This window comes from Lycium barbarum, chromosome 4 (genome assembly GCF_019175385.1).
Source record: "Lycium barbarum isolate Lr01 chromosome 4, ASM1917538v2, whole genome shotgun sequence".
NCBI lineage: Eukaryota > Viridiplantae > Streptophyta > Magnoliopsida > Solanales > Solanaceae > Lycium > Lycium barbarum.
This window is the reverse complement of record NC_083340.1, coordinates 93,673,194-93,687,877: the sequence shown is the minus strand read 5'-3', so window position 1 is coordinate 93,687,877 and position 14,684 is coordinate 93,673,194.

Below are 14,684 nucleotides of genomic sequence, written 5' to 3'. Positions count from 1 at the left end.
GGCATGAATTACATAAAATGAGCAAACGATGAACATGCATGACTCAAATGAACTCTAGTCTCAGTGGTACTTAATCTGACAATTATCTTGGATTCTAAAGTGTTGGTTCATTCTAATTATTCTCGAGTTCTAAATGATGAATCATTTTGTACATGGTTGCTCTTAATATTCTATTCGTGCACATTGTTATTGTATCATTTCACTGAGTCCCTCACTAGAGGGCCAGGTATGTATTCGTGCATATTTTGATTACATCATTTCACCGAGTCCCTCACTAGTGGGCCGGGTACGTATTATATTTCACCGATTCTCATAATGGGTCGGGTACGGTATATGATTATTTCACCGTGTCCCATAATAGGCCGGGTATGTGTTATATTTCACCGAGTCCCATAATGGGCCGTGTATGGTATATATGTATATAACTTCATTCACCGAGTTCCATAATGGGCCGGGTACGGTATATTATGTATATATGCATGACTCATCTCATAATGTAAGGATGCTATGGTATTCCTTGATTATCATACTTGTCTCGTGTCATCTTTTACTCAGTCATGATCTTCTTTATTGTACTTCATGCTTTACATACTCAGTACATTTTTCGTACTGACCCTCTTTCTTCGGGGGCTGCATTTCATGCCCGCAGGTACAGGTACTCAACTTGGTGATCCTCCAACTTAGGACTGCTACTCAACTACTTAGAGAGCTCTATTTTTCCAGAGCTTGAGTCATTTTGGTACAAATCCTTTGACATAGGCTTCGTTATACTCTTATATGTCTGTAGACGTATGTGGGTCGTCTATATATGTTTTACTTAGCTATATCGATGTAGTTCGTTTAGGATGTCCCCGTGTATAACGGCAGCCTTGTCGGCTTTCATATCTGTTATGTTTTGGTTAGCTGTGACTTCTCAGGAGATATGTTCATTTTGACATATGACATGATGAGTTTACAGCATGCCTTTACAGATTGCCATATTGTTTTCAGTTTCAGTATGATTATATCTAGCGGGTTCATATATGGGTGTCCAGCACGGGCACTAGTCATGGGCCATCGGTTTGGATCGTGACATGTTGACTCATCCCGCATATCAGACGGGTCTGTTTCCATAGAAGGTAAGATTTTGATGGGTCTATCTCAATGGAGGGCATATCCTCAGTTGGGTCCTCATCTATAAAGTAAGTCATTCTCACTCTTGTCGTCAGTTCAGTCCTCGGATCATCTGTAGTCCTTCCCGAAGAAATCATCTTCCAACTTTAAAATAAGCAGAGGTTAGGGATAAGAATTTCAGACCCTATGACTCGGCTCTATAACATGATCTAGAATACGGAAGAAGGATAACCATCCTAAATGCCTTGCAGCCTCCTGTTTATGAGTGTGGCGCGCAACACACCCATAAGAAGGACTCTACTGGACTAAGCTTGTAGACAACCCTAGGAAAGAACTGCTCTGATACCACTTTTGTCACGACCCAAACCGGAGGGACATGAAGGACACCCGGGCCTTACTTGCCGAGCACCACTAGCCATACATCTATAAATATAATCATAACATAGGCGGGCCATGAGGTCCATCATAAGCCAAACGGTTGACTCACAGAAGCCATAGACCGAAAATGAGACGAGTCTCCAAAGGACATAAATACATAAACATGCTGGACTGCTATACGGGCTTACAAGGCCATGCAACATCTAACTGTACATAATAGTCTACAAGCCTCTACTAGAGTATATGACCTACGTGGTTGGGACAGGGCCCCGTCATACCCGTAAATATGCATACATATCCAAACTGACTCACAAGGAAACTTCAGAGCAAGAGTAGTGCGACAATACTATCTGCTAAGGTGGTATCCTACTGAGTGGACCGTCAACCTGTATCTCAAGACCTACGGGCATGAAAAACAGCATCCCCAATCAAAGGTACGTCAGTACGAATAATGTACCGAGTATATAAGGCATAGAAACATCATAATTGACACTAGAGAGTAGCGGGAGATAAGAGAGAATCAACATGTACATCTGAATGCCTCTGAGGACGTAATATGCATAAGGTACGTACATGTGCGCATATAACGCCTGGTCGTACATATATATATATATATATATATATATATATATATATATATATATATATATATATATATATATATATATATATATGCATATATAACGCCATCAAGCCTCATTAGGCATCCTATCTTATCATATCTGCTTTTGTAGGCATCATCGTCATCATACACCAGCTGATCAGGTGGTGGTGCATATATAACACCATAACCTTTCCCATATCCCATATACATATCATATAGTGTATGCGTATATAACGCATGTGTGGTCATTATATATAGATATATACATAATGCATGAATGATAAGAATATAGTCGGAATCTATCGGAGTGACATAAGGTCATTACACCTCCGATTAACATTATGGACTAACATCATCAGCATAACTTACTTTGAAGGATCAATAATCATAAGACAAGATCAACATCATCATAAAGAGGTCAAGAACATAAGCTTCTAGCATATCTAAGGTAGAGTCGATATGAGCATTGTTCGGTTACATTTGTTTCATTCTGTTCATGCCAAAAGAACGAAGAGAACTGCCTTAACATACCGTATTCCGCTGAATCGTCAATAACTTCCAAGAAATCCTCCAACAATTCAACTCAAACTACAAAAATGTAAAGGGGTCCATTATCAATACTAGGTAAGGGTTAAGTTCGTGACTTAAGCTAGTAACTCGTTTACATAAATTCGGGCAACATATCCCCTATAACAAGGGCATCCTCCAGTACTATACACCAACTACAACAACCATCACAATCCAACACGTACAAATATCAATAACAAGATGTTATACAATAACAAGAAGTCATAACTACTTTGTGACGAGTGGCAAGCTCGGATTAGAACTCGTGTACCCCGAATCATTCTTTAAGACTTCTTATTCAAACTTAAAAATATCCTTAATATGATAATGAAGTCTTTTATCAACAATTCCAGCGGTTTACCATACATATATATAAATCTAGAAAACAATTCCCACCTTCATTCTTCTTCAATTAGCATCTTTAGGTACTAGTTCATGTTTAGTCCATTCATTCAACCCCAGAAACATCAATATGAAGGTAAGCACGAGAAAGAACACATTATATTTACCTCTTACAGCAGTCTAAAGTTGAATCCCAAGCCTCGCCAAGATTACAATCACCCTTGAATTCACTCTTGAACCCTTATGAAGCTTTTATGAAGTCTAGGGAGAGTTTAGGGTCGAAGTTGAGGTGATAAATGATCAAAACTGACCCTTCCAATACATTTAAATCATCATAAGTCGGCCACCGCCTCAACGTTTACGGTCACTTTGACGGCCACAGAATATTTAACGCTCTGTCAAATTGGTTCGTCAAATGGGCCACCCAAAATGACCTCACTGTGACTATTTCGCGGTAGAGGATCCACCATTTGATAGGTCATAGAATGATTCACGGTCCGTCAAACGGAACCGTCAATTATCTTTTTCGATGAACATGTTTTCTTTGATTCATTCAACTGTGAAACCTTAAGGTATCTACTAAATTTTTGTTAAATATCTTCATTAATATTTTGGAGGTTTCATGGCCTCTCCGACTCACATGAGTCTACATTCGATGGAAATGATACAAAAATTTTCAAGGTGTAACCTTTTCTCCAGTTTTGACATTGCCAGAGGGAGCCGAAAGGTTCGTGGTGCGTTGTGATGCTTCAGGAGTTAGTCTTGGATGCGTTCTAATGAAGCATTAGAAATTTTTAGCGTATGCAACCAGAAAGCTTAAGGCTCACAAAAGGAATTACCCGACTCATGACTTCGAGCTGGCACCCGTGGTATTCGTGTTAAAGATATGGCATTACTATTGGTACAGAGTGCACATTGATAATTTCACATATCACAAGAGCCTTTAGTATATTTTCAAGCAATAGGATTCGAATCTTAGACAGAGAAGATGGCTCAAATTTCTCAAGGATTATGATGTATGATATCCTCTATCACCCAGGGAAGGCAAATGTTGTAGCCGATGCCTTTAGTCGGCGTTCTATGGGAAGTCTAGCTCACGTTGAGGTAGAAAAAAGAACTGTGATAAAGGAAGTTCACTGCTTAGCAAACCTTGGAGTTTGACTTTTGGACTCTGAAGATGGTGAAGTTGTTATTCTGAACAGAGCTGAATCATCTTTAGTAGCCGAAGTAGAAGAAAAGCAGTTTAATGATCCCTATTTATTGTAGTTGAAAGAGGAGATTTACAAGCATAAGACAAGGCTTTCAAGCAAGGGGGAGATGATGGTACTTTAAGGTACCAAGGCAAACTATGTGTTCTAGATGTAGATGAGGTAAGAGAGAGGATCATAGCAGAAGCACACAATTTCAAGTATTCTATTCACCCAGGTTCCACAAAGATGTGTCATGACCTCAAGGAGATTTACTGGTGAACGACATGAAAAGGAACGTAACATATTTTGATGGCTAAGTGTCCAAATTTTCAGTAGGTAAAAGCTGAGCACTAGAGACCTGGTGGGTTGGCTCAGAGCATTGATATTCCTATCTGGAAATGGGAGATGATAAACATGGACTTCATAAAGGTCTACCTCGCTCATCTCGAAGACATTATTCAATTTGGCTGATTGTGCATCGACTTACTAAGTCCTCACACTTTTTGCCCGTGAAGACTATTGATTCAGTAGAAGGTTATGCCAAGCTATATATTCAAGAAATTGTAGAGCTTTATCGGAACCCAGTGTCCATTATTTCAGATCGTGGTGCTCAATTCACAGTGAAATTTTGTAAATATTTTCAGAAAGGATTGGGTACCAAGGTAAATCTCAGTATAGCTTTCCATCCTCAGACAGATTGTCAGACAGAGAGCACTATTCGGACACTTGAGGATATGTTGAGAGCATTTTGTCCTAGATTTTAATGGTAATTGAGATGATCATTTTCCTCTCATCAAATTTGCTTATAATAATAGTTATCATGCTAGTATCAAGATGGCGCTGTTCTGTTACACCTCGGGAATTCCCCCGTGAACGTACAGTGAATAGACTAATGAAGAATACGAGTGTATGATGTTTTAATAAGAAAGGAACGACGTTCGGCCACCCTAAGTAAGATTTCAAAGGCAATTGCAATGAAAGGTAGGTTATGCTCCACAATGACTAATTATAGGTTTTGAAAATGTGAAAAGTTGCAGGTTTGCATTCTGGCCAGTTGGTCGTAAAATGAAATACGGACCGTAAAGTGGTATTCGGTCCGTAAACTGCCATGTCGTATTTCAGCTTCCAAAAATTTCAACTTTATGTCAAATACTGGAATGGTTAAAGACGACTTGGAATACGGACCGTAAACTGAAATACGACCCATAAACTGAGTCGTAAACCACCATGTCCTCAGCCTGACTTTCTGTTTCTATCATCCTTAAATACGACCATGAAATACGGTCTGTAAACTGGAATACGGACCGTAAACTGTGTTTACGACCACTGTGCACTTTCGACGATTGTTCATTTAAGATCAGATTTTAGGTTATTAATAAGAGACCAAGTTCATTATTTCATTTCCACATGGCACCCCCTTCTCTCTAAATCCTCTCTCTACATTTATTCCACAAGGATTCAAGGATTATTAGTGAACAACAACATAAACTAAGTGAATCAAGTATAAGAAAACTCATTAAGGATCATGCAAGTCAAGAAATCTCATTGGAGATAAACTAGGGTTTTGCTCAAGTGGAGTATTATCAACCAAGGCTTGTTCCTACGACATCTAAGGTAAGGTTTATGATGTTTCTATGTTGTTTAAGGTATTTAAAAGTTGAAATACTTGGATTGTAGAGAGGTATGGCAAAATGGGTCATGAATGTGGAATAGTGCCATTTTGAGAAATAGTTTGAATTGAGTTATGAGTCTTGATGTATTGTAATGTAAATGTGTTATAAATGATGTTGAGAACATTAGATGAGCAATGAACATGAATGGACATAGTCGTGCGTTATGGCCATGGATATGGATGATTGAAAAATGAGTCTAGGATATGGATAATGTGGATGAATAATGACTATTGTTGTAGTATTGTGAATGTATTGTTGATGTTTGAGAGTTGAAATACACTATAGTGGAATGTCGTATAAATAGAGGAGACGTTGCCCGATTTTCTCTAGTTTAGTCATGTATGCTAGCTATCGATTCTAATGATAGTATGACTTTAATGAAGATAGAAACGTGAGCTTCGGAGGAGAACGTGAAAGTGGTAAATAGTTAAACGGAAAGGTATGTAAGGCTAACCCTTCTTTCATAAGGCATGGTTCTTTGGCCAAATATCTAACTCTTCTATGAGACTATGATGTCCTTTAAATGACTTGATCTCCCGAGTTAGTAAGCTCATGATTCTTGATACGCCACGATTGTACTAATTCCCTCGTATGACGAGTAAGCCTATAAAGATAAGGGTGATGAATGACGATAATAGTAACAATGATGTTGATGACGATTATGATAATAATGTAAATAGTAAAAATGCTTATGAGCTATTGTGTAAATGTGTCTATGTATGACTATTATGGAACCCCGAGCTTATGAGGCCGGGTAAGATATGTAAATAAGTATGTATATGATTACGTAACGCGCGCACACCTCTGCAGATGGTACGGATAACCCTGAAGCCTTGGTAGCGCCAGGTAGATGTAACCCTGAAGCCTTGGTAGGGCCAGGTATGAGTAACCTTGAGCTTTGGTTGGCCAAGTATGTATGAAACACCGATCCTGCATGGTCGGGTATGCTATATAAATGCTATGTATATGATATGATTATGTATATGATATGGTTACGAGTATGAATACGAATATGATACGATATGCATGTGAATAAAGGTATGTATACGAATACGAGTACAAATACGGAACAGAAAGATCCTATACACGGCAAGTAAGTGCCTATGATCATGTTGCTTATTATTCTTCTATATTGATATTGATCATGCTTTACATACTCTATACATTCTTCGTACTGACGTCCTTTTGTTTGTGCACGCTGCGTCATGCCCGCAGGTGTACAGGGAGATAGGCTCGATCCATAGCGGTATTCTCAGAGACCACCTAGTAGAGCTCCATTTCATTCGGAGCCATAACTTTTGGGTACTTATTATTTTGTGTACATAATTATGGGCATAGCGGGGTCCTGTCCCACTTTTTTGATGTGTTATACTCTCCATAGAGGCTCGTAGTCACGTGTATATGGTTAGATATGTCTGGCCTTGTTGGCCTATATTTTGTATATTATTTTGATAGCCTTGACGGCTCATGTACATTGACATGGTATAGATGCCACCCATGATATGAAAAAATTGTCGTCCAATGGGACTAACATGAATGGTGATTAGAAATGTATGTTTAATTATGTGGCTCACCTAAATGTAAGTGAAGTGTAAGCCAAGGGGTGCCCGGGGTGGGCTAGCACCGGGAGCTCGTCACGGCCCTCTAGACGGGTCGTGACATGTTCGAAGCTCTGTATGGGTGAAGATGTAGGTTGCCCATTAGGTGGTTTGAAATTAGTGAAGCAGAGTTGTTAGGGAAAGACTTGGTCCATCAGGCTATGGAAAAAGTCAAGTTGATCCAAGAACATTTCAAAACGACTCAGAATAGCCAAAAGTCCTATTCAGCCATGCAGAGTAAAGATTTGGAGTTTCAGGTTAATGATTTGGTGTTCCTAAAAGTTTCGCATATGAAGGGTATTATGAGATTTGAAAAGAAAGGGAAGCTTAGTCCCAGATATATCAGGCCATATAGAATCCTGAGAAGCATTGGTCAAGTGGCTTATGACTCTGAGTTACCACAAGATTTGATTTTCGTACACCCAGTGATTTATGTATCCATGCTGAGAAAGTGTGTGGGAGACCTATTGTTAGTTGTTCCTACTGAAACTATAACTGTCACGACCCAAATCAGAGGGCCATGACGGGCACCCCGGCCTTACCTATTGAGCACTATTAGACATACATTCATAAAATAATCATACATAAAAGTGGGCCACGAGGGCCTCCATAAGACAATCTGTTGACTTATAGAAGCAATAGGCTAAAAGGGGCAAGTCCTAAAGGACATATATACATAAGCATACTTTTTTTAAAAAAAATAATTATGCCCGGATGGGTCTTTTATTTATTTAAAGTAAAAAAAGGTCCACCAAAAATAAAAATAAAAAGCAAATGACCCGCCTAAAATTGGGTCCGGTCCAAATAAAATTACAATTGAGACCCATTTCCAAATTGGGACTATCTGATCTTTGTTGCCCTATTTCCACGCTCCTATGTCTGAAAATTGCTGCGGGGTGAAGATGATGAAAGTGACCCTGATTTGCCCTTATACTCTTCCTCTTCTTCATTTTTCATTATCTGGTAAGTGTTCTGAATTGATTTGGCCCCTTTTGTTCTCTTCTTGTTTCTTGTTCTGTTAAATGCTTGTTGTTCTAGATGAAACTCCTGTAATCCGCTTCTTTCTGTGTTGAATTGCATATATCGACCTTCTGTTGACTTCAGTTGTGCAAGTTGAGGTCGCAAGATGTTGTTGTGGTCGAGTTCCTGATGATTTAGTTCTCCATTTTCACGAAACCAGTTGGATTTGAGCTTCATTTCTCCTGTAAGTGTCTCTGTAAGCTCTATTTGTTCTCCCCTTTTATATGTCATGTGTATCTGTACCTATTGTATATCTCCTTCTAGCCATGGCTTATACTTGTTGAGATTTAATTTTTCCCCACTTGAATGAGCATCATATGATGCTAATACCACAAATAAGGTATCAATCAACTCTATTTGGTATAAGTCTTGACTGAGAATTTGATTTTGTGTTCTTCCTCTCTGCTGACACTGCTGTATCTGTATGAAACTTGCTTCAACTTGTGTATGTGGTTGCTGTTCTGTGTTGTGGAATCCATGATAATACTGCTGTGTCCTGTGGTTTTCCTTAAAAGATGTGTTATGAGACTCTTCAATTGTGTGTCTTCTTTCCTGTATGGTGTGTACTTGCAAAATAAAACACACATTGTTAATAAAAACCACCTCCTCCCAAAGGACTTGAACATGGTGATAAAAATCCTTCTGCTGCTCCTTTTCTGACTCCAGATCCTTATTTGTCTGCATCTGTCCCCCTTATTTCTTTATCCTCACTCTCAGATAAGGAATCTGAGTTTTGTCATTGTTGAGGATCTTTGTACATGTTGAACTTAGCTCTTGAAACCCAAGGCATTCAAAAGTAGCTTCATCTATTGCCTAATTAGCCAAAGCATCAGCAAGTTTGTTTCCTTCCTTCAAAATATGACTAAATAGAATAGTCATAGTATCTTTTAGCTCCAAAATCTCCTCTATCCAACTAGCTATCCCCCTAGGAGGTTTCCAACCTTCCGGTAGAATCTTGTACACCAATTCACAATCAGTTTGAACTATAACATTATCTAGATCCTCATTTTTCCAGTATCTCATGACCTTCAGAATTGCTAGTACCTCAGCATCAATATTAGTAGTGATTCCAATCTTTGTAGCATGAGCATATCACAGATCCCCTTTATTATTCCTCAAACAAAATCCATAAGCATTCCTACATGGGTTTCCCCTTAAAGCACCATCTATATTACATAAAAGCCACCCTGTTGGAGGAAACTCCCACCTCACTATGGTAACTTTCAATCTAACATCTAAATTAAATCTGGCCATTTGTCAGGTACTTGAATGATAGATGGATTCCTTGTCATTAGTAATCTCTGTATAGTGACATAGACTAAGTAAATGACTTTCCCAGTTGATCTTTTCCCTCCATGTTTTATTGTGTTCCTCATTTTCCATAGCTCCCACATGATGATAGCTGGAACAGCTATAAAAATCAGTTTCCCTCTTCCTTTAACCGGGGCAGTCCATTATTTCACAATTCTTTGCTGTAAAGTCAATCCTTCTATAGACAACCCTGCAAAAGAAGGAAAATAGGAGTAGCAAACACATGTTGTATTGTTTCCTTCTCAGGGTTGGAGCAACACCAACATTTGGATGCTATGTTATAATGCAATCTCTTCAAAACATCATCCAGGGGGATTTTGTATTTCCAACATCTCCACAAGAAAAAGGAGATCTTGAAAGGAAAACCTTTAATCCATATATTTCTATGCACCTCCATAGGATGTCCTCTCTGTCTAATATAATCCCAAGCTGATTTGACTGTAAATTCTCATTTAGTATCCAAAATCCACCATGCTCTGTCCATTTCTTTATCCATCCTTGGGGGTCTGATAGTATCAGCTATATGTTGAACTATGTCCTAAGGAAGTAGACTATTAAACTTTGTTATTGTTACATCCGGCATTTTTGTTTATTCGAAAAATTCAAGATAAATTGACTTGTGATGAATAAGGCCATAATTGGACATCACTTGGTATGAAGGTGTAGGTTATGCTTACAATGGTGTGGAATTACGAAAGGTGGCCAAGGGCGAAATTGGAATTTTGGAAACTTGCTCCATGAATTACAAAATTAGCCAACAAATTTTGGACTCAAAAAAAATTAAGAAAATGAGGCCCAAAACCAAGAGGCCCAACCGGCCAAGGCTTGACCCAAAGCCCATGGATTAAATAATTTCCATGTGGAATTATATATGTCATCTTTATCCTAAGAATGTTCAAGAAAGAAACAAAGAAAGAACAAGAGGTAAAGAAAAGGGGGCATTTCGGGTTTGAGAGAGAAAAAGAAAGAAAAGAGGACAAGTTTGGAATTCGGGTTCTTGTGGGAATACTACTAAGTGCAAAGTCTTCTACAACTTGGTACAATTAGTTTGGCAAGAGGACAAGTTTGGTGCCAAGTGAAAACTTGAAGGAGAGGTAAGAATTTTACCCTTTTTATGCCATGAAATATATGTATGTATGTTATAGTATGTGTGAATGAATGAAAAACTTGGAAACTTTGTGTGTTGGGATGGTGTTCATGGTGGCCGAATTTATGCATGAATTGTATGTTCAAGATGGCTTGAATGCATGTTGTAATTTAGTTGTAGTATGATGGAAATTGTATTAGAAATGAAAGTGGAATGAATTAGTGGAAGTTGGGGAAAGTGTCATCTGGCCGTGGGGTGTAATGTTGATGATGGAATGTGAATTTTTCTTCGTTAGTATGTTAATTGTGTTAATCGTGAAGCGAATGAAAAGATAATGGATTTTGTTGTTATAGAAAAATGGCTATTAAGTTGTTGAAGGAAATTATGCAACTTTGCTATGGTTTATGTAAATATGGAAATGAAAGTAGTAAGATGCAAAGTATGATTAATGTTGATGAATTTGGAAGATGGAAATGTATAATGAACTTGTATGTTGAAGGTTAGGAAAAATTGGATAAGTAGTGGCTTAATGGAAAGTTTGTATGTTTTGCATATCTTGTGGATATCTTGTGAAAATGGTATGATATGCCTCCGACGTATGTTGTAATGATTTTGATGGATGATGAATATGAAAATAATAAGTTTGCATTTTTTATTTTTTTTTATAAATTAAGCCCGTTTGGGCATTTTATTAAAATGAAGCAAAAAGCAAAAAAGGCTGAGCCCAAAAGTGACCCAGCCCCACATCAACAGTAAACATCCAAATAGAACAAAAAAAATGATTTGCCCTCTTCTTCTTGTCTTTAGCAGTGATCTTCATGCTCTCAACTTCTTCATTTTGTCCTCGAAATCACAGGTATTTTTCTTGTTTGTTGAATCTTGTACGCATCTGTCGAATTTGACCTTTATAGCTGCTACCATTCTAATTGTTTTCATGTATATGCTGAAATCATGAATTTGACTTATGAGAAAATTGATCTCCCTTTGAATCTGCAAAACAACCCTGGCCCTTTCAAACTCAGGTATGTCTCCAAAATTTCAAGCCTTCTATTTCGTTCCTCATACGTTATGTATTTCATTTCTATTACTTGATCTGCACTCTTAAGTATGGAACTTGGGATTTATCGCTGTTTAGAATCTTTCTTAGCTCCACTTCCATCTCATTGAAATGTTCATATATTGTTGTTCCTTTGTCTAAAGCTCTGTTAGCTAATGCATCAGCTAATTGATTTCCTTCGCGTAAAATGTGAGTATATGTTACCTGTTTCCCCTCTCCCATACGTTTAATTTCGTCAACCCAATTTGCTAAACTCCAGGGTGGTTTCCAGCCTTCCTTTAGAAAAAATACTTGTGCATTTGTGTAATTACACAATCTGGGGGGTTCAAAGCAGATAAAAGATGAATGGGCATACCTTGTAACACATGTTTTATTAAAACAACTCTTCCTCCAAATGATAACATTTTTCCTTTCCAAGATTGCAATCTGTGCATTATTTTTACCAGAATAGAATTATAGTAATCCTTTTTCCTCCTACTATAGAAAATAGGGCAACCAAGATATGTGAATGGGAAATCCTTTCTTCCAATTCCTGTTATCACCTCCACAATTATTTTTATATCACCTGTGACATTATGGTGCATGTACACAGAGCTTTTATCCCTGTTTACCTTCTGACCTGATGTTTCGATATTAGCAGAGGCAAAAATGATCATGTCATCTGCATATGCCAGATGATTGATCTTAGGACTCCATTTAGGGAGCCCATATCCTTTGAAATGTGGTATCTGGTGCAACTGATTTAGATTTCTTGAAAGAACTTCTGCAGCCAAGATAAACAGAGTGGGGGATAAGGGGTCTCCTTGTTTTACCCCCCTAGATGATTGAAAGAAACCATGTTGTTGCCCATTTATTAGGATGGAATACCAGTTATTACTGATTATTCTGAAAATCATGTCCACAACCATGTGTGAGTATCCCATCTGTCTCATGACTTTTGTCAGAAATAACCAAGAGACCCTATCATATGCCTTAGCCATGTCCAATTTAAGTACCACATTTGCAGTTTTAGTCCTCAGCCTTATATCAGACACAATTTCCTGTGTTAGCAACACATTTTCCACTATACTCCTCCCTTTAACAAAACCAGCCTGATTTAGAGAAATCATTCCTTGAAGCCCATCTGCCAACCTTTCATGGATTAATCTAGAAAAGATCTTGTTACTAAAGTTACTCAGACTTATAGGTCTCATATCTGAGAAAGTATTCACCAATTCCTTTTTAGGTAAGAGGACCAAGTTTGTGTGAGTCACAAATCTTGGTAATTCTGTACCACAAAAGAAACTTTTCATCATGTTGGTTACATCCTCCCCAATTATATCCCAACAGAATTGATAGAATAATCCTGTAAAACCATCTGGCCCAGCAGCACTTTCACCATTAAGTTTAAACACTATCTCCTTAACTTCTTCCTTATTTGGCAGGGCTGTGATTCTGTCATTCTGCTCCTCTGTGACCATTCTGGGTACATGGTCTAGAATGCCAAAATTAGAAGGATCTGGTTCCTTTGCAAACTGATCTTGGAAGAATTTAATGGCTTCATTTGCAACTTCTTCTCTTTCTTCTAACCACACCCCATTCTGCCCCTGTATCTTCCTTATCTGTAATCTTTTCCTTCTACCTTGCACATAAGTATGAAAGAACTTGGTATTCCTGTCCCCGTCATCAAACCATTGCATCCCTGCTTTCTGTTTCCAGAAAGCCTCCTCAAGGTGTAAATATCTATTTAGTTCAGCCTGTACCTTGTGTAAATTCTCCCTATTCTGAGGAGATGGGTGCAACTCAAACTGGACTTCTTGTGCCTTTATGATATCCTCCAGAGACTCTATCTGCTGAAATATGTTCACAAAAGTGTTTTTGCTCCAAATCACCAAACTTTAACCTTCTTTAACTTAAAATGGAATAATGAAAAAGGGTTAGCCATGAAATCTGCATCCCAGTTCTCTTTCACTATATCCAAAAAAGTATGATGCTTCACCCAGAAATTTAGAAACTTAAAAGGTTTTCTAATAGGTTCAGAATTTCCAGCATATGAAATAAGCATAGGAGCATGGTCAGACCCTGATCTAACCAGATGTTGGATATCTATATTAGGGTAAACAGTTTGTAAAAACTGATTTCCTAAACATCTATCCAATCTTTTAAAAATACAATCACTCCCACTCTGACCATTCCACCAAGTAAATTTGCTCCCTTTAAATCCTAGATCATACATCCCACAATTATTAATACAAGACTTAAAATCTTGTATCTCCTGCAAACTGACAGAAAGTCCTCCATATTTTTCCTCCTTTGAAGTAATTACATTGAAATCCCCTCCTATCATCCAGGGACTGTTACAATTTTCTGCAATGTCTTCTAAGCTTTCCCACAGAGCCCTCCTCTCCACTTGGGTACATTTTGCATATACCACAGTGATGAGTAAAGCTTCCTGCATTCCTTGAGCTTTGATCTTTATAGTAATGTGTTGCATGTGATCATGAATTATTTCCATCTCAAACATCTCATCCACAAAGATCCAAATCTTGCCAGATATATTTGCAGCAGCAGTATGCATATTCAGTCTTCTTCTATAATCTTCCATTTTATCAGGATCTTGAAAAGGCTCCAAAATCCCTATGAAACCAAAATGGTACTTAAGGTTCATTTTTGTTAGCCTTGGAAAAGCTTCCATAGTATTCACTGACCTAATGTTCCATATCATTGCATTCATCACTCAAACATTAGTCTTACTCAGTGCCCTT